Genomic DNA, 19,395 nt, shown 5'->3' on the forward strand with positions numbered 1-19,395 from the left:
TACAATGTTGAGTTGTTAGGTGAAAATAGAGGACACAATAGAAACATTTAAAATATTAAAAGGGTTTTATAAACTTGATGCAAGCGAATTTTTTCAATATATGTCAAATAGTCAGAGAACTAGGGGCGATCCTTGGAAATTGTATAAGAATGTAGTTATTAGAGGTGTGCGGACTAGATTTTTTGCGTGGAGAGTGGCGAGTGAGTGGAAAGGATTGCCAAAATTGGTTTGAGTTCCCTGACGTTGAATGGATTCAAGAAGAGGTATGATATGATTTGTGTGTATGATGGTTGATTTGGGTGTCCCACGATGATTCCATTTCTGATTCCAAAGAGATGCCATTAAATAATAATAACAAATGTGATTATTTTTGCAGGTCAATATCTGAAACATGTCTTCATGGAAAACATGAATACTTTATTTTTTTAAGTAAAAAAATGCTGTCGAAAATTTGAAATACTACAATTCTCAACACAATAAGTGATTTGGGGATTTTTTTTGTCCTTTTTCATTATTCATATAAATTATTTATCAGCAAAGTATATCCATGGGTGGTCAGTGCTAGTACAGAATTGAACTCATCCATTACCATATTTATTCACAATCATTCAGCAAGACAATGAATGAGGAAAGCAAATATCACAGTTTTCTACAAAAAAGTGTGGATTTTTAAAACAGTTTAATATACAAGATAATAATTTTAATATAATGATGATCTTTCGTTTTAAACTTGTGATACTTTTAAATTGTATCTTAAATAATATAGTTTATTAAACATTATTTGAAATTCATCATTATATTGAAATAATAAAATGTGTGTGAAAAATCTAAACACAAAAATTAACTTCATCTGTGCAACTGTTGTGATCAAGATGGTGACAGGTCTGTGGAATTTTCTCTCTCTCTCTCTAAGAGGACAAGTTGAAGGTTTGTGGGTTACAATGTTCAGGTGATAGGTGGAACGCCATACGCATGTCAGTTGCAGTTGCATATGGCCTTCTAGCAGAACTAGGTCAGATAGACTGGCAATGTTACTTCATTTAAAACCAAACTAAACACTACTAGTGCAATCTGATGACATCATCAGAATGGTTTTGTTAAAGGCAAAACAAAAATGCCATGTGGTCTAGGAAAGCAACCGTTCGGAAGCCTTCCTGATATACACTATGAGGAATTTGTATGTGGTAGGATCCGAAATTTGCATGGCACGTAAAGTCTCGAAATACTTTTGTCAACATATATATATATACCTGTTACCTGTTACAATGTTACCTGTGCATAGAGGTTTCAAAACTGTTCTCAGATATGAATCCAGAGGGAAAAAGCATTGTGGAAAAAAAAAGTATGACCATCTGTTTGAGGTACTGTTTGATGTCTTTTAAATTTCCATTCAGTTTAGAAAACAAATATCTATGAAGTTAGTCGACTGGTTATCTTATACGCTCTCAAACCAGCAAGCTGGGGTTCGAACTCGGTCGTGGGCATGGATGTTCGTGATTATTTTTTTTAATGGAAGATTAATCTCATTTAAAGGCATGAAATTACCGCCTTCCTTCCTGAAGTGGTTTGTAAAGATCCATTTTGGCTTTAGAGTAAATTTTCAGATTATGTAAAAATGAGAGTAATAATAAAAACTTAATACTAAATGTAATATATTATAGACTAAGTGCCTTTCTTGGTTCACTCTGAGCTACTAAGTGTAATGGATTGGACATGATTATATAACCAAACGCAGAAAGTTGTCTTCAGGAGAAATATCACCTATTCTTTAGAAATTAAATATTTATGTTTATGAAATTAAATGGAGGGAGGAAGTAAAGAAAGAATACAGTAATGTGGTTGAAAATTCTTACCACAATTTTGGCGTGTTGATAAGATGTATCATTAACAGAAACAGCATTATATCAATTATATAAAACAACGCATCTACAGTCTCAAAAAGGTAGGTCATTTTAGGCTCTAGGATGGAAAGATGCAATTTCGATTTGAATGGTTTTAACAGAGAAATATGTATAACAACTAATGATGAGTTGTATTGTCTCACATACAAACACTATAAATTTTTTCTATCCTTTTTTTATTATTACTAATTCTTCTGTGAACACATTTTTTTCATTGACCGATGCAGATGCTTGCTAGTATCATCAATTAATTTTGTCGAATTATGTGGCAAAAAAAGTGATTAATGAAAGTTATAAAGTAATGTCTTTTATAATTTTATTCAGGGATTTCATTATTCAATGAAATATTATCTCGGTCGGAGATCTTGCGGAAAACAAAACGCTATATGAAATGAAACAAAAGCAAACGCGTAGGGAGCGCTCGGGATTGAATCGAGGACCTCTCAATCTGCAGTCGAATGCTCTACCACTAAGCTACACCCCCACGTGACTAGTGTTCGCTGGTGTTGTTTAAAGATAGGTCGATAATTCGATGTTATGATTATATCATCCAAAACTATCCACAAAAATAGCCAAAGAAAACTTCAGCAATATCAAAGTATTACTTCATATAATTATCAATCGCTGTGAGCACATACTTTGTGCAACTGAAGTGGTTTAATTTAATTAAATATTGCTTTCAGAGAGGAAAAGAATGGGCAGAAATATTTGTATATACATGATCTAAACCAACTGACTAAGCATCCGATGAATTTATGTACAGTTGGTGAATGCAAAAGTAAAACCGAGGTGGGGGAGGGGGGGGATAAAATTTCCGTTTATTTATCGGATATTTGAAATGGGTTAAAAAAGGTCTATGTTTGACGTGTGGAGCAGAGATTTCTGATTATCAATCAGAAATATCTACTGATCTGAACTGATTATCCAATCCTATCAACGATTTTAAGGCTTAGGAACCGTTGTAGTTAGAAAATGCACGTTAGAATAATTTTACGAAATTTCTCTACCGTTAACACGACAATAATGTAATAAATCTCTCGATATAAAAAGAATAACAGTCATTAGTGGAATAAAATAAATAAACAGCTAAATAAAATATAAATATACAAACTTCAACTACATCTTTCATTATCTGTATTTTCCCTGTAATTTTCATCTATAAAATTCGAATTATAAAATGATGAAAATTTTAAAACATTTTAATTATTTTAAATGCTTATTAAATATATTGCTATTAATTGCAGGTGGATGTTATTGTATATAACACCAATTTATAACATCTTCCACTGAGTATTAAAACTATTTAACTAAACTCAAAAATCACCTGCTTTCCACAGGGAAAACAATCTCAGAAGTTACGAAATTCAACAAATGATCAACGTTGCGAAGAATCTATATTCATGTGTATGACCTTCTTATCCTTTTCTGAGATACGAAAAAGACTACTAGTACTTTGATAATGTACTTTAGATATCAAGCCATTAACCGACAACGTCTTCAATTTTAAATGCTTTCTTATGTAAAGTAAATAAGTCGTGAACTTTGGATTAGAGTAGATAGCATTTCCAAGAGTAAACAAAAACTATCAGCAGCACGGATGGCACTTAAAATGTCTTGATAAAAATAAGAAGAAATCTAAGATATAAAATTTCATTACATCCCACCCAGAAAGTTTGGAATTATTAGTTTTGATTTGAATTTTGCCGGATTTTCCATTCGAAAGGATCAAGTTAAATTCAAGAGTAAGTACACAGAGACATTGCTTTTCTTGCTAAGTCCAAAAAAATGTTATTAAAGTCTTTTTAATAATAGCGGGGTTATTGCAGTATACAAGCAACAACACACACACACACACACACACACACACACACACACACACACACACACACACACACACACACACACACACACACACACACACACACACACACACACACACACACACACACACACACACACAGAGAGAGAGAGAGAGAGAGAGAGAGAGAGAATTTTACATGTAAGACAAGAAAGAGAAGTTTTTATTTTTTACTCTCCAAAACTTTATTATCACAACCGAATCTGCTGGAAGTTCCAATGAAAACTATACGCTTACATACCATCGATTTCCTAATGTAAAGTAAATTGTAAAGAGAAATAAATCTTCATGGTCCCTACAGTAAAAATAAAATATTATACCAAAGTGTTATGAAATCAACTCTTTCGTTTCATAATATCAAACCACAAGGAATACCAGATAAAAAAAAAACTAAGGAATTACATATTCTTGTTCATAATAGTAAAGGTCATTTGATCTTCATATGCCCGATATCTATTTTGCCCTTTGAAAGAAGACTCCGAGGACTACTCATTCTTTCGTATTGGGAATAGTTGCACATTTTTGGTCCATTAGCAAACATACATATTAATGAAGAATCCCATTTGCAGGACATTCCGCATTTTAGATTGCTTAGAATATATCATACTAAACTGCACTGTTATTTGATGGTCCTTTTCCTCCACTATCTGCGTTTATCTTAACCCAAACAGTAGGTTACTCTTTGATTTGTTACAGAAGCGAAAGAACATTCAGTTTTAAATTATGAAATATTAATTGCCATTACTTATTATTTCATTATTCTTTTTGAATAAGGAAATATTCTATTCAAGTCTGTTTGAACATTGATACATATTTTTGTGTATTAATTGTATGTCTACTTAAAAGTAAAATATTTTCTCTTGTTTCGATTGTTTTGACAAGAAAGTTCGATTAAGTTAAAATCGAAATGGTTCCGCAGTTTTTCGAAGAAAATAAAAGGATAACTCATAACCAATGCCAATAACATTGACATTGGTATTAAGTTAAATCAAAATCGAAATTTAACCACTGCTCATAACTAATGATCTTATACATGCGCCATTATCAGGCCCCTGATCTACATTTTTCTTGGGAGAGACACTCCATATTTGCATCTCGCAGAGTAAATTTTTTTGTGGTTACTGAAAACTTTGATGGTTCCAATCGTTGCTTTCAATTTTTAGCTTACCCTCTTAGGAATGAGCAAATAGTATAACTGACAGAGATTCCAGTTTTGTAATAATTTTCTACATGACTGAACAGGTACTCGTTGTCTTCGTGAGTGCTGCATCACTTAGTCAAAGATATTCGTGAGTTTAAAAAGATGGCTGAGGCTTTCCACATATAACACATGCGGAATTGTGTGTATTATGTTCTTATATAAAAAACAACTTATATAAAATTAAGAGATTGAAAATAGCACAAATTTCAGATAATCCTGCAAATAAATTATGTAATTATAAACACTTTAATTTTTTCTGCTCCTTCAGTGACTATACCTTCGGATCTGTAAGACAAAAAAAATAAACAAATAAAAAAGATTTATGGATTCATTTAGTTTCATAAAAATATTATTTCAAATATATTAACTGCAAAATATTCAAACAAAATATCAAATATGTGAACTAATAAATAGAAGTGGATGCTTTGTTAAACGTGAGTCGACAAATTGACCTTTGTATTTGATATATTTCAACCCTTTCTCTCTCCAATTTATATCTTCAAAGAAAAGGAAGAGTTCGTTGTTTTATGCAATGAATTCTTCCTTTTTTTCCCCCCTGCAACAGATATAAGAATTTCCTTTCTTATATCGCAAATAGAAAGATTACAACTGAATAGGATGGCTACTAATTAAAGATGTACAATTACATACGATAATCTATTCAGTTCGTTAACACAGTTATTCACCATTTCCAAGTGACGTTATTAAAGTATCCTTAGCAGGACTTCTGGCTATGGAATTGCAATTATCACATTCCAGTAGGAATGTGATTAATTGCAATCCCATACGATGGTTGCTAACTTTTTTCATCTCTTATTGTTAATTCTCTTTCCAAAGAGAATTGAGCAATTCAGAGAATAAGGTATAATTAATTCATTAATCTCCCCTCCCCCGTGGGAAATATTTCGATAATACTTAGAAATTCGTCAGGGTTCTTTTGTGCGAGTGTGTCTGTGTGCATGTGCTCGAAACAAAAATTGATGTGGTTCTCTCAATTCCTGCATCAATTCCAAATATATCAGATGTGAATAAAGTTCGCCATTCCGAGTCCTACAGTAATGATCGTAATTCGTGAGGATAAACAAAGCGCATCATTATAATGCATACAAATTTTTGGAAACTTACCAAAAAAAAAAAAATCAAATCACAAATTTTTGTGATTTGATAAATAAAATATTATTTATTATACTTACCACTGTTTCCTTCTATTCGGTTCTTATATTCAAGTGTTTTTGCACATGATGTTCAAGATCTGCAATAAACGATTCAGGCATTTTAGAATACTAATAATATTCTAGTTGTTTTTTATAGGTGAATTACTTGCAGTCGCAAGATCAAAATGAAGGTTGAATTTCTATTAACTGCAAAAAAAAACATTTTCTCAAATTAATCCTAAAATTTTTTAACTTTTATTTTTCTTTAAATCTAGGTTGTAGTGTATATTAAAATATGTATATAAAAAGTGTCCACGGGTTAGCCTAGTGGCTTTGCGCTTCGCAACCATATGCCTGGGGAAGGAGTGTCCTAGGTTCGATTCCGCCGCTGATGTGAGGAGCTGAATGATCTTCCTCAGCCATAGCCAATTTAGCCGGTCTTGGGCGTGGACAGTAAGGTTTTTTCCCCACTTTATCCTGGGGGTTTTCCATCCCACAAAAAAGCAAACCGGACCCGTGAACACTCACGGATACAGTCATAGAAATACAGCAAGGAAGACAACGGGAAACCACCTTGCGTCATTATCTCCCTAGTAATCAGCTGCAACCCTCTCAAAGGAAGGAAGCCACAGGATTACGTCAGTTATAAAAATTGCATACAAAAACAAAATATAATGGTAAAAATCAAGAATAGGAGACATTTTAAAAATTTATATATACCAAAAAACAATATTTTTGGTATATAAAACAATGTTGGTTGAATTATTTCCATGAATATATATTATGCTGCACATTTTACTTGCTATGGAAATTTCGGATCTTACCACACACAAATATTCAGGGAATATCTGCGTAGGTTTGGTAATAAAATGTGGGATGTGCTGCATGTTTTGCACTTTACTCGATGTCAAGATGCTACGTTTAGCTGAGCTGGCAGACTTCCAACGTGGAATGGTAGTTGGATGTGTCACACCAGTGGTATTTCTGTTTGTGACATTGCTACCAGTCTCAGTATACCGAAATCCACTGCTGCTTATTCATTGGTAGATTCATAGTTCATGGTTCCCAGCATAGCAGGGAGGCACCGAAACTCACTGACCGAGGTCTCTGTCACGGCAGACCTCGCAGTCAATCTGCAAACTGCTGTAGGGCTATCTGTCAGCACTAGAACAGTCCACAGAGAGTTTATGCCTTAGGTTACCATGGCAAAGCAGATGCGAACAAGTCACACATCATTCTTCCCCTTCAGCGCCAAACGATGTTTTGACTAGTATATTTCACGCCGTTTCTGAATCGTAAACGATTCGAAAAGAGTTCTATTGAGCGACGAATCACACTTCTAAATGTTTCACTCTGATGGTGTTGTTTGGATTTGAAGATTATTCTGGAACAGTTCCAGCAGCACTGCATCGTTCTAACTGACAAGTTTGGTGAAGCCTCCTTAATGGCATGGGGGTGTTTCAGTTGGTTGGAGCTTAGTGCCTTGGTCGACGCGTACAAGCCCGTGACGTCTGAAGCCTACCTGGATATCCCAGAAAACTTAATTCTTCCGTCTCGGAACATGCAGTGCAGTTTCGCATGCCCGAGAATGGTTTTCCCAGAAAAACATTGAAGTGGTGAACTGGCCAGATCAGAGTCCAGACCTTCCCCAGTGAACATCTTTGGGAAAACAGAACGCCTAATTCGTTCGACACCAAAGTGGCCATAATCATCGACATCAGTAAGGGGTGGGTGGGAAGCTTTGCGTGCGGAATGGATAAAATATTCCTAATGCGAAAAATCAGTATTTGGCTGAAGGCATGTCTCGGAGGATAGATACTGTCATTCAAGCTAAACTTGGTTCCACTCGGTACTAGAAATGTAATTAAAACGCATTTTTCCCATAACAAGGTGTTCAAATATTTTGTCAATGTAGTGTATGTTATTCATCATGAAAGAAATGTGCAGAAATTCAAAAGCGATGTTGATTCTTTTTTTTTTTTTTTTTTGAACAACAGAAACTCAGTGTAATGCATATACGAGTATATCATAAGATTTAAAACATTCTGCAATTGCAGTTTGGAGAAATCAACTCATACCAGTTGGCTAGAATTGTTTCTGGAGCAAATATTGCAGGCTTTGTTCTGATTATGAAAGATACGAAATTACCATAGATTACTATGGAATATACATGTATAAGAGGTACATCTAAAAGTAATTTTATGATAACAACATTCACATTCTTGTGACTATTGTTATTCTGAATAATAATAATAATAATAATAATAATAATAATAATAATAATAATAATAATAATAATAATAATAATAATAATAATAATAATATCAAATAACTTTTGGAGAATGTGGAGACATAGAGCCAATCAGAGCTGGCCCAAACTATCAACGATTTTAAACTGTATCTGGTTAAGAAAGTAGAGTACAGTAGACAACTGCTGAGGTCCCTAACCCTAACAAGATATGCAGTATGGAGGAAAAAAAAGTACTGAATAACTAAAGCCATATATGTTATGAAGGTCAGTACTGTTTATTTTATTTTATTTATTTATTTTTTATTTTTATTTTTTTTTTTGCGTCATACCATTTTTTTCTGTTAAATAATTGTGTTAGATTAAAAACGCTAGTTTCTGGTGGACAAAAACCCGGGTTTTGTTCCCCAGAAAGATGTATTAAGTTCTATTCTAGTCGATGACTAGAATCGAACTTAATACATCTTTCTTCATGTGGTCTAGCGGTATTGGATGTAAACGCCATTTCCATAGACCTAAGAAAAAAAATATTTTTAATTTATTTTAATTATTAATTAATTGATTTAAATATTTTTTCTTTATTAAACTACTTAAATAATTATTTTAATTCATTAATTCAAAAAACGTTTTTTTTTTTAATATCGGAATATTGCTTACCTCAAGGATTTCGTTTTGTTTCTTTCTAATAAGTAAAACTTCTTTGTATGTTGCAGGAGAATTCTCGTGAATAGTCACCTGTCTTCGAGTGCTCTGAAATTTATCATTTTTAAATTAACATTTTAAACAGGTGAAGTAATTTGTTGACATAAAAACGAGCAGTCATTTTTAACGGACAACAACACCCGTGTTTAGAATTGGGATCATTAGGAATCATCGGAAGGCAATTTAGGGCTGTGAAGAGAAAGAATATTACTTTGGCTCTGAATGTGTGTTCTCTGAGGGGTTTCTATGGTGGAAAACACTTCTACTTTCGTAGGATAAGAGCTAACTCAGCTTAAAAAATTAATTTTAACCCGAATTAATTATCAGCTTACGAGATTGCAAGAAATGAAATTAATCTATACATTGGGATGTTTCTATTCGCAATCGAAATTTTGTCAGAACGAACAAATCGCACCATTTTTATTTCATTTAATTTAATATTTTATTTCGAGAAGTTTATCAAGAAGGACAACGCAACTTTGAGTAACTGATATATCTGGAAATTGAACAAATACTCTTAAATTAAAATATACAGAATTCTTTAATTATATTGCAGTAGTTGAGAGTTGCGATGGTCAAGATAATGCTCAAGTATTAGTTTATGTAAGTGATGAAAACATTTGAAATCATCGAAGAACTTGTGGATATATGCGATATGTACATGATCAGAGTACCGGCGCTTGTAACTTGAAATAACCGAAGTGCAGAATTCAACACTATTAAAAAGAAGATAGTCTTTCCTAATGGGATAAAAAATCAAAATATTCAGAGGAATAATAAAGGGGTTGTTATGCAAAAAAAGAAGGAAGATTAATACTCGTATCATTGAAATGGGGTGGAAATATTTAGCAAAAAGCACTCAAGCAATTTTTAGTTTCTCTTGTCAAAAGTTTCTCAACGTTTGACAAGTAAAAATTAAAATTTCTAAAAACAAAAAGGATAAATATCTGGAAAGTAACTGTGGTACAGCTTTTAATATTATTTGAGATTTTTTACATTAGCATAGACAAAGCTACGCTAATGTGAAAAGCTGATCCAATGATCGATCGCTGCGAGAAGGTAGTAAATCACAATATAGACAGATATCTACGCATGCGAAGTGACGTAGTTTTTTACACTATGTTTACTTCATAAACTACGTGTTTATGTGATGTTGTTTCTAATTGTCACCTTGCAATATTTTTCTTGGTTAATACTTTTGAATGTGGAGGGGATTTTTTTGTAATAAAGGTATGCAGCATTTCTTTTTTCTCTATAGAATAGTGACACGCTAAATTCTGAATATATGGTTCTATTGTTTAAAAATATCCATATATTCATGTAGGAAAAGGACTTCTATTTAATAGCCTTTTGATAGAATGAAATAGGGATTTGTACTCGTAATTCTTTGAGGGAGAGACAGAATCATTTTCGCCTAGCCTTGCGCCGACATGTCTAGATTTCAATTGCCGGGAGCAAATTACCATTTGAAAGAACTCTTTCTTGGAGGTGGTGGTTGATTTTGAATGTGCTGCTTCTGTGAAGAGGTTAGTGGTTTCCTTTCCAATAGGTTATCTCTCTTCACCTTCCCTGTGCGAAGAAGATATGAAAAATCTGTGCTGATTCTGTGTTTGCTGTACTGTATTGAGTACTGTCATTTTCCCCCATTGCGGAGATGACGTTGTTTCTCTATTTCTCACTGTGTTATTTGTGTCCATAGTACAATAAAAATTTCATTTGATCCTCAACAAATCGGTCCCCATTGTATTGGGTTTCTTTTCATGAGAGTAGTTTATGGTTTTATAATATTTCCCTTTACTGTAGCAGCTGATACTGTTTCCGCAGTTATCTGGGTTGGGGAGGAGTCTGCTGCCATCTTGATATGACTCTTCCATTGCATTCTGTTTTGTGCAAGATGACTCAATTTGTGTATAGAGTATCCACACCATTTGACGATTTTCTCTGTTTGGTCTTCCTCTTTTGTTCTTTCCTCCAATCATTCCAAACAGCAACGTTTTTAATTTTCTTTCATCATTCATTCTACATATATGGTCAAATAGACGTAGTTTCCTTTTGATTATTTTCTGGATCAAGTTTTTCTTTTGATTGTATTCGTCTGTAGATTTCCTCATTGTTCACGTTCTGTGTCCAGCTTATTTTCAAGATCTTTCTATAGCACTTCCTCTCAAATGTCAATATCCTCCTTTCAGATTCTTTCAGGAGTACCCAGGCCTGGCATCCATAGAGCATGCTGCTGAAGATACAGGTTTCTACAATGCGCAGTTTAGTTTGCATCTTTATAGCTCGGCTCTTCTATATTTTGTCCATGGCTTTTAAAATAGTTTTGATCTGGTTATTCTAATTTTTATCTCGTTTTTTGGGATCCAAGTCATGCGTCATGTGGCATCCAAGATATGTGAAGTGTTCCACATCTTCCAGTTGAAATCTGTCTATCGTAACTCTGTTCAGTAACCTCCTGTTGTCTGAATATCATTGTTTTAGTTTTTTCAAAGTTGACATTTAATTTATATCTTTTATCTTCTGTGTATAGTCTTTGCAATGTCTGTTCCAGCCTTGCTGCGTCTTCTTATCACAGCGATCTCATCTGCAAAGCAGAGATAGTTTATTCTTATGCCATTTATTGAAATGCCTCCACCTTCTTTAATCTTATCTAGTGTTCTTGCCAGATGTGTGATGAAGATGATTAGTGATATTAGGTCCCCTTGTCTTGTGCCTTGACTAGTGACAAACTAATCTCCAGTCTCACCTGCTATTCTGATTTTTGCTTGTGCTTGGCTGTTTATATCTTTCGGCAGGACAGCCCATATTATATTTTGGTCAATATTATCAAATACTTTTTGGAAGTCCACGAAACAGCAATATATCTTTTTGTTCTTTCTTCGAGCTTTCTCTGCTATTATTCTTAGTGCGAGTATTTATTGCACTGTACTTCGATCTTATCGAAATCCGGAAGATGTGCCTCCATATGCCCGTTCAAGCGCTCTGTTAGTATTTTCATCAGCACTTTACCAAGATGACTCATTAATGCAATAGTTCTGTAATTGGTGCATTCTAAAGTACTGCCTTTCTTACGAAGAACAACCAAGACCGATTTTTTCCACTCTTTACGGGCATACCCTGATCTCCATATTTCATTACATAGCTTATGTATTTCTTTTGCAACTGATTCTTCCCCCATTTTCAGCATCTCGCCTATTATGTTTTCATTTCCAAGACTCTTGTTGTTCTTGAGATGTTTTATAGCCTTATTCACATCCTCTTCCAGGATGTCATTTTCAAAGATCTCTGCTGGTGGAGAGATTGCTTTTAGTTCTTTGATTACTTTGTTGCAGTATCATTTAGTTGTTTTTTATATTGTTCGCTGCAATATTTTGTTCATCTGTGTATGATTTCTCTCTTGTCCATCAATACTTTACCATTTTCATCTTTGACTGCTACTGATCTTGTTTGTCACTTCCTATTGAACATTGCTTATAAGTTTGTAAACCTCTCTAGTTTTGTGTTCTCCATAGTACTGTTCAATGTCTTTGCACTGGTCCTCCAACCATTTCGCTTTATCAAATCTAGCTGCTTTCCGTACTTCATTGCATTTTTGACGGTATAACTCATCTGCTACCTTTGAATTATCTCTTTTAAGTTTCAGTTCTCTTTTCTCTTGTATCAATTTTAGGGTTTCCTGAGTTATCCATTTCTTGTTGGTCTTTTCTCTTTCAGGAATTACTTCCTCTACGGTTTTTTTTAGCAGTGTAGTCAGTCGTCGTTCTGCTCTTGTATTTATATTTTGTTTTTCACTTGGGGTCTTAAACTTAGTTTCCGATATGTTCTGATATGCTGTTCTTAGCCTGTCTTCATTTAGTTTTGAGATGTCGCTAGCTTTTTGGAACTTTCCTTTGTACTTCTGTTTCAGTTTTAGTCTTATATTCGCAATCACTAAGCTGTGGTCCGAATCAATATCAGCTCCTTGGAATGATCTGCACTGTTGAACTGAGGTTCTCAATTTCTGGTCTATTAATATCAGGTCGATCATAATCCTGTGTTTGCCATCGAAGGAGCGCCACGTCCATTTAGGACAATCTTTTTGTTGGAATTTGGTATTGCAAATCATCAAGTTGTTATCCGTGGCAAATTCCAGAAGCATCTATCCACGTTCATTTCTTTCTCCATATTCAAATTATCCCATAACCTTTTCCCATCCTGTGTTATTTTTGACAATTTTTGCATTCCATTCTCCTCCAATGATGAGTATATCCTGCTTCGGTACCTCATCAATTACTAGTTGTAGATCCCTGTAAAATCTCTCAATGTTTTCATCCGCACTCTCTGCAGTGGGCGCATATATTTGAATGGTGGTTGTGATAGTAAATAGTTGGGCACTGAATCGTCCAACCATTATTCTTTCACTAACTGGTTTGTATCCTATCATTGCCTGACAGGCCTTGTTACTTAGCAGGAAACCTACGCCTGCTTCATGCTTACTTTCATTTCCTGACCAGAGAAACTCTTCTACCATTTGATTCTCCTGACAATGTCCATCTCATTTCTGAAATACCCAATATATCACATCTGTATTTCTTCACTTCTTGAAACAACTTAAATTTTCCAGTTGCCCAGAGTATACGGACATTCCATGTGCATTGATATTCCATCCTTTACAGGCCTGAGTTTGATTTTTTTTGTCTTTATTTTCAGTAACTGATTTTTCGATCCAACCCTGATTACTCGATTGGGGACGCGAACCTTATTTGACCGGGTGAAGTCCGAGCCGGCATGAGTCTTTTTTCTTGTACTTTGGCATCAGATTTCAATCGTGTATTCTTTTTACTGTCAGCTCATCGACACTTATCTGACAAACCCCTAGTCTTCCTTGAAGACCTTGGGAGAGAATCAGAAGGAGCATATAGATTTAGGCTTAGGTCGGCCTAAGCTCGCCTTGATGCAGTACCGTCATTGGACTTCTGTGGCATTTATAGAGTTACTGGAGTTGTCCGCTAACCCACCACGTCCTGTTAGTATTGCATCAACAATAGTCTTATTTGCTCCTTGCAGTTGCCTATTTAACATATTCAGCTTTTCAAAGATATCTGCCAAATAATTCACAAATGCTTGACCATCAACTGTTTGTAGGAGTTTCATTTCAGATTTTGTCATTCAAAAACTCATTAAGAATATCAAATTGTTCCATGAATCTTCTCAGAAATTCCCCTGTGGCAGCCATCTCACATCGGTGTGAAGCAATAGTCTTATACGGTCAGCAGTTTTATCCTCACAAAACTGTTTGAAGAGACGCTCATTAGCTTTGATAGTGTTGATAGTTTATATCTGAATTCAATATCTCATTTAGAACAACTGTGAATAACAAACCCAATGCACAATCAACATTTTAGGATTGTCATCCTTCATTAATTTTAAATAGGCACGTTCCTTGCCCATCATAACAGGAGCATCATCTGTAGCACAAGATGTAATATTTTTCATTACTATTTGAGATTCATCTAAATAATTTTTGAGTTTAATGTATTTATCAATGGCAGTAGTAGTGGGTTTCAATGCTTCACAGAACAACATCTCTTCAGTAAATTTATCATTGTCAATATCTTACATAGGCCATCAATGCGGCCTCACTGTCTCTTACAGTTGATTCATCCATCTGTATTGAGAATTTCCTTCATCTCTACTTTTCAACAACTTGTGTTTCCACATCTTTAGTCATCTCATCTATTCTTTTGCTTACAATGTTATTGTTTAGTGGCATTCTTATGATATCTTTGTCATCTTTCTCCAGAACTGTTTTGAGAAAAGTTCATAGTGTTGGCTTAATTAAATTCTCCCCTATAGTATGATTTTTTTCCTCATTTAGCTATGAGCAGAGAAATTTCATAACTAGCTTCAAGAGTACGATTTTGGGCAGTTTGTACAGAAAACAATGATTCTATTGTTGGTAGATTCATTGTTTCGAGACGACCTTCAAATTGCTTTGAGATGACCTTTTTTCATTGATTCGCTGGTCAAACAGTGTTCGAACAATAGATAGAATGGTGACCGTTCATTCTGAACAGCGGTATAAAACCGTACTTCAAATACTCATCTGATACTGACAAACGTTTTTCTTGCTTGCGCTACTCATTTTATGCATGGGGTTAACAACCGAAAGGGGAAAAAATAGATTTATAAAATATACTGTACGTATTTGTAGATTATACAAAGAAATTAATGGCTTATAACATATAATTATACTACTACAAACACATATCATAAATAAAAAGTAAAAATAATTTTAAAAAACGTAAAATTTTAAAAGTATGCTGTCACAAGCAGATGAAAAGAAACAACGAAATACGAGAGATTATGTTTATGTTTTCAAATGTCAAATGAACCTAATACAATTGTGGCAAAGGGTTCATTTTATTTAAATCGATAGTGGTGTAACTTTTGGGTAACCAGAAAACTAACGACATGTAAAAATATTACATAAAAAAACACCTTCAAGAATAAAAAACATTGACAATACATATAAAAATTAAACAAACTTGCCTAGTTGTGTCTAAAACAAATACTGCACAAAGTTAAATTGGCACTGTTTACTTTTCAGAAGTGACAGATGATATGTTCTAACCTTAACACACTTACGCTGCCAAGTATTTATATTGACTGCTGTACTAGTGTTGTTTTTTTCTCGGAAACAGTTTCTTCTGGATAGAGTCTCGTTTGGTGCATCTAGTCTTCTACAGGAAGTCAGGAAGAAACTTGGATGGTATTTACTCGTAATGATGCATAGAGGTGAACGCATGGATGTAGTGACATATGGGAGAGATATGTTTTCTTGTAGTTGGTAGATAGTATATATGAAGAGATATAAAGAGGAGAAGACTGGTTGTAATTTGTATCCCATTATGGCCTGTAAATTATCGTTGTTTATTGATAGTGAGCAGAAACAGGAGGGAGCAGCACGTTCAGAAGTACAAATTTTCGGACCAATCTAAGAAGTTTGTTAATTTTTTATTCATTTTTTTAATTAGCGAAGACACGTATGAGACCCAGGAATGTTCTTTATTATTTGTTTTTATCTAAATGTAATTCAATAAAATACTCCTCTACCACAATTTGTTTGTTACTGTTAAAAGGTGAAGCTAAAATTTCAGAGTGTTCCTTTTTATATTGCTTCATAAATCCGTTTACCCAACTACACTTTTCTCTTTATGAGGGAGGAGGAGGATTAGAAATTCATTCTACTTCTTTCATTTCCGTAATGATTGCTCTACCGAAGAATAAAACTGTGAAGAGAACACTCAGGATTATGATTAATGCAAAGGAGTTGAAAATGCAGTGCATGTGTGTTTGTGGTGTGAGACAGAGAGAGAGAATCAGTTAACTGAAATACCAATTTCATGAAAATATCTGGCATTCTTCGTTAGGCACCGCACCAAATGTTGAAATTGCATTCCAGGCTTGGACAGATTCAAAATTTATGTTTAGAGAGAGAGTTGAGCGACCAAAGACAACAAGCTTTTGTTACTATGTGATGTGGGTATGGATGCAACATTAAAAGGTTTAAGAATTAATGTGTTTGACTTCATTACATTAAGGTTTTCATAACATGTAGATAAGATAAATCGTCACTAATATTTCACCACATGTTAGAAGGACATCCTCAGAGAGGTATAAAAGCTCACAATGAATAACATTGAACAATCATATACATGAGTGGCCAGTCTATTAAAAACCCTTCCCCTTTAGGAAAATGGGGAAAATGGTGTTCCTAAGAAATATGTCTCCACACAGTGTATGTCGTAACATTCATTTATTAAATTAGTTTCAGTCAAGGTCACTCGAGAACACACACTATTATTGCATGGTGAGTTTCAAGTATCATTTCCTTGATGGGAATTGATACTAGTTACAGAGTGCAATAGAAACAAACCAAGGTAGTCAACTCAAATCAACTTATATTTGATCGTCATTTTCTAAGAACTTGTGAAACATTATTGTAGGCCTATATCTTAGTTCGAAGAATTAATAACCAATGGAACTCCCAATGCTATTAGTGACAAATAAATTCTTTGGCTTAGATTTTAATAGCAATTCATTGTTTCTTGTGGAATGTAATAATGAGTGTTGTTATGTCCTCTCACATGTCTTCGTAACAAGCAACAAAAAATAGTTCACTGAAGCATTCCTCTTATTATGAGTCTAACCACGCAGATCATAGCCTAAATCATCGACACTTCATAGGTTTCACAGAATGGAGTGAAGGAACGTGTGCTGTTGTTCTTAATATTTCCAGAGATTTTGATCGCGTTTGGCATTGCTGTCTGTTCACTGAATTGCCATTCTTCGATCTACTTTTTATTCTTTGCTACTGCGTAACCAGTTTCTTCTCTACTTACTCACAGTATGTCATACTGCAAACAATTAGTGGCTTTCTTCAAGTTTCTCAACTGACGGGTTGAGGGTTTAGACACTCTTGGGTCGCCTACCCTCTTTCTTCTATATAGAACTGTTCTTCTTTTACTGATAAATAGTGCTATTCACAATTATGTTGTGGCGTTCTTCTTCTCTTCTAATCCGCCATCTTGTTATAAATCACTCTTATCATTAAAACAACTAATTGCCAATTGATCACCGATCCAAAAGTAGGGAAATTTATAATTATACTGCGCCACCCTATTTTTAGATTAGTCTATATAAAATAGTAGGATCAATTCTTAATTAAGTTAGCAGTCTCCTCATTTATTTAGGCCGAATTATTTAATTTTCACATGGGGCTCCCGCAAGATTCGAATATTTATGAACGGTGCAATATTTAGATAAACAAAATTAGGCAAACACAATATTTAGATTAACAAAATGAAACATTTAATAAAAGCCATATAACACGTACATAAATTTTACTTCAAATTTAAACAATAAAAACAAGTCAAACATTAAGCCAAGTCAATCACATTAGTTCAACCTTCCAAGTCTTCGCATACACTTTCTCAGCTTCTGGGTTACAAAGTTTCTACACTTAAATAAATATAATAGAACTTCCTATCTAATCAGTTTTCACACATTTCTCAGTCATGCTATAAGTTCCAAAATATCGCAGGCACTAATAGCTGAAAATATCTTTCAAACAATTCTTATCTTCAACTCTCAATCACGAAGAGTTTCCACAGTTAAAGTTAGGTTAAGCGTAGCGTAATTAACACTGAATTCTTCAAGCATTGAAATAATACACTATGATAGTCCTTACCGGAAATAGTTCCTAGTACATCAAATACGTTGTGAGCAAACTTTTAAATTATTTTTATTTCACTTAAGAACACATCTACAAGACTTATCCACAGTTATAATTAAAACCCTATCAATCGCGCTTCAGAATTCTAGACTTCAATTACAGGGTACTTCAACTATCGTCGTTACCACTCATAAACTAATTAAAACACTGTGCGGTTCTCCTTAGGGCAAATCAGAAATAAGCCGCAATTCTAGACCAACTGGGTTTATTCAGAATTCTTCCTTGAACGTCCAGCTTTTTATATTATCCGATTACAGCATCAATTTCCCTTTTATTACTGCTGGCTTCACTTTCAGCTAACTATAAAATTCACTTCGTCTTTGCTCGCTTATAAATATTGTCTCCTTTTAACTTCTGCCCTTGAGAACCTTTCATTTACTTCTACTTCTCTAGTTTATGCCCTTGCTTCCTTTCACTTCAAAGTTTCCATCCGAACTCTCTCTTTCTTGTTACCTTCTATATTTTTTTATTATTCTTTTCCCAGCTCACGCTCTGTTCCACTCGCGCTCGTTTATTACATGCGTTTCCATGACAACAGATAAACGTAAACATTTTCGCTAACGTTATATAAGGTTATACCCCTACATTCAGTTATTACATAACGTTAAACTTTCACAAACAAGAATAAATAGAATATTTGCATTTCAATAAATGCGTAGTTAAATTACAAATACAAGTTCTTATAATATTGGCATAACAATAAATAAAATAGCTTAATAATATTTAATAGAGAATCTTATTTCTATTAACATATATCTTTGATTAAATAATTAAATATTATATATAATTAAGGTAGTTATATGATATCAAATTATAATTTAAGTTATTTACATTAAATAATATTTACAAATGTAGCTCTTGTGATAGAAATTCATGTTGGATTCTGAACCAAATAACAATTACTTTAATCTCTACATAATCAGAATCCAACAGTATTTCATACTGCAAACAATTAGTGGCTTTCTTCAAGTTTCTCAACTGACGGGTTGAGGGTTTAGACACTCTTGGGTCGCCTACCCTCTTTCTTCTATATAGAACTGTTCTTCTTTTACTG

General features: G+C 33.9%; 1 non-coding gene across 1 annotated transcript; it reads right to left on the minus strand.

Moving 5' to 3' along the window:
- Window positions 1–2,313: 2,313 nt before the first annotated feature.
- Window positions 2,314–2,385, minus strand: TRNAC-GCA (transfer RNA cysteine (anticodon GCA)). The gene has a single exon. It is a non-coding gene; the product is annotated as a tRNA-Cys (tRNA).
- Window positions 2,386–19,395: the final 17,010 nt, after the last annotated feature.

This window comes from Typopeltis vanoorti, chromosome 6 (genome assembly GCF_054136105.1).
Source record: "Typopeltis vanoorti isolate ZY-2024b chromosome 6, IOZ_Tvanoo_1.0, whole genome shotgun sequence".
Classification (NCBI taxonomy): Eukaryota; Metazoa; Arthropoda; class Arachnida; order Uropygi; family Thelyphonidae; genus Typopeltis; species Typopeltis vanoorti.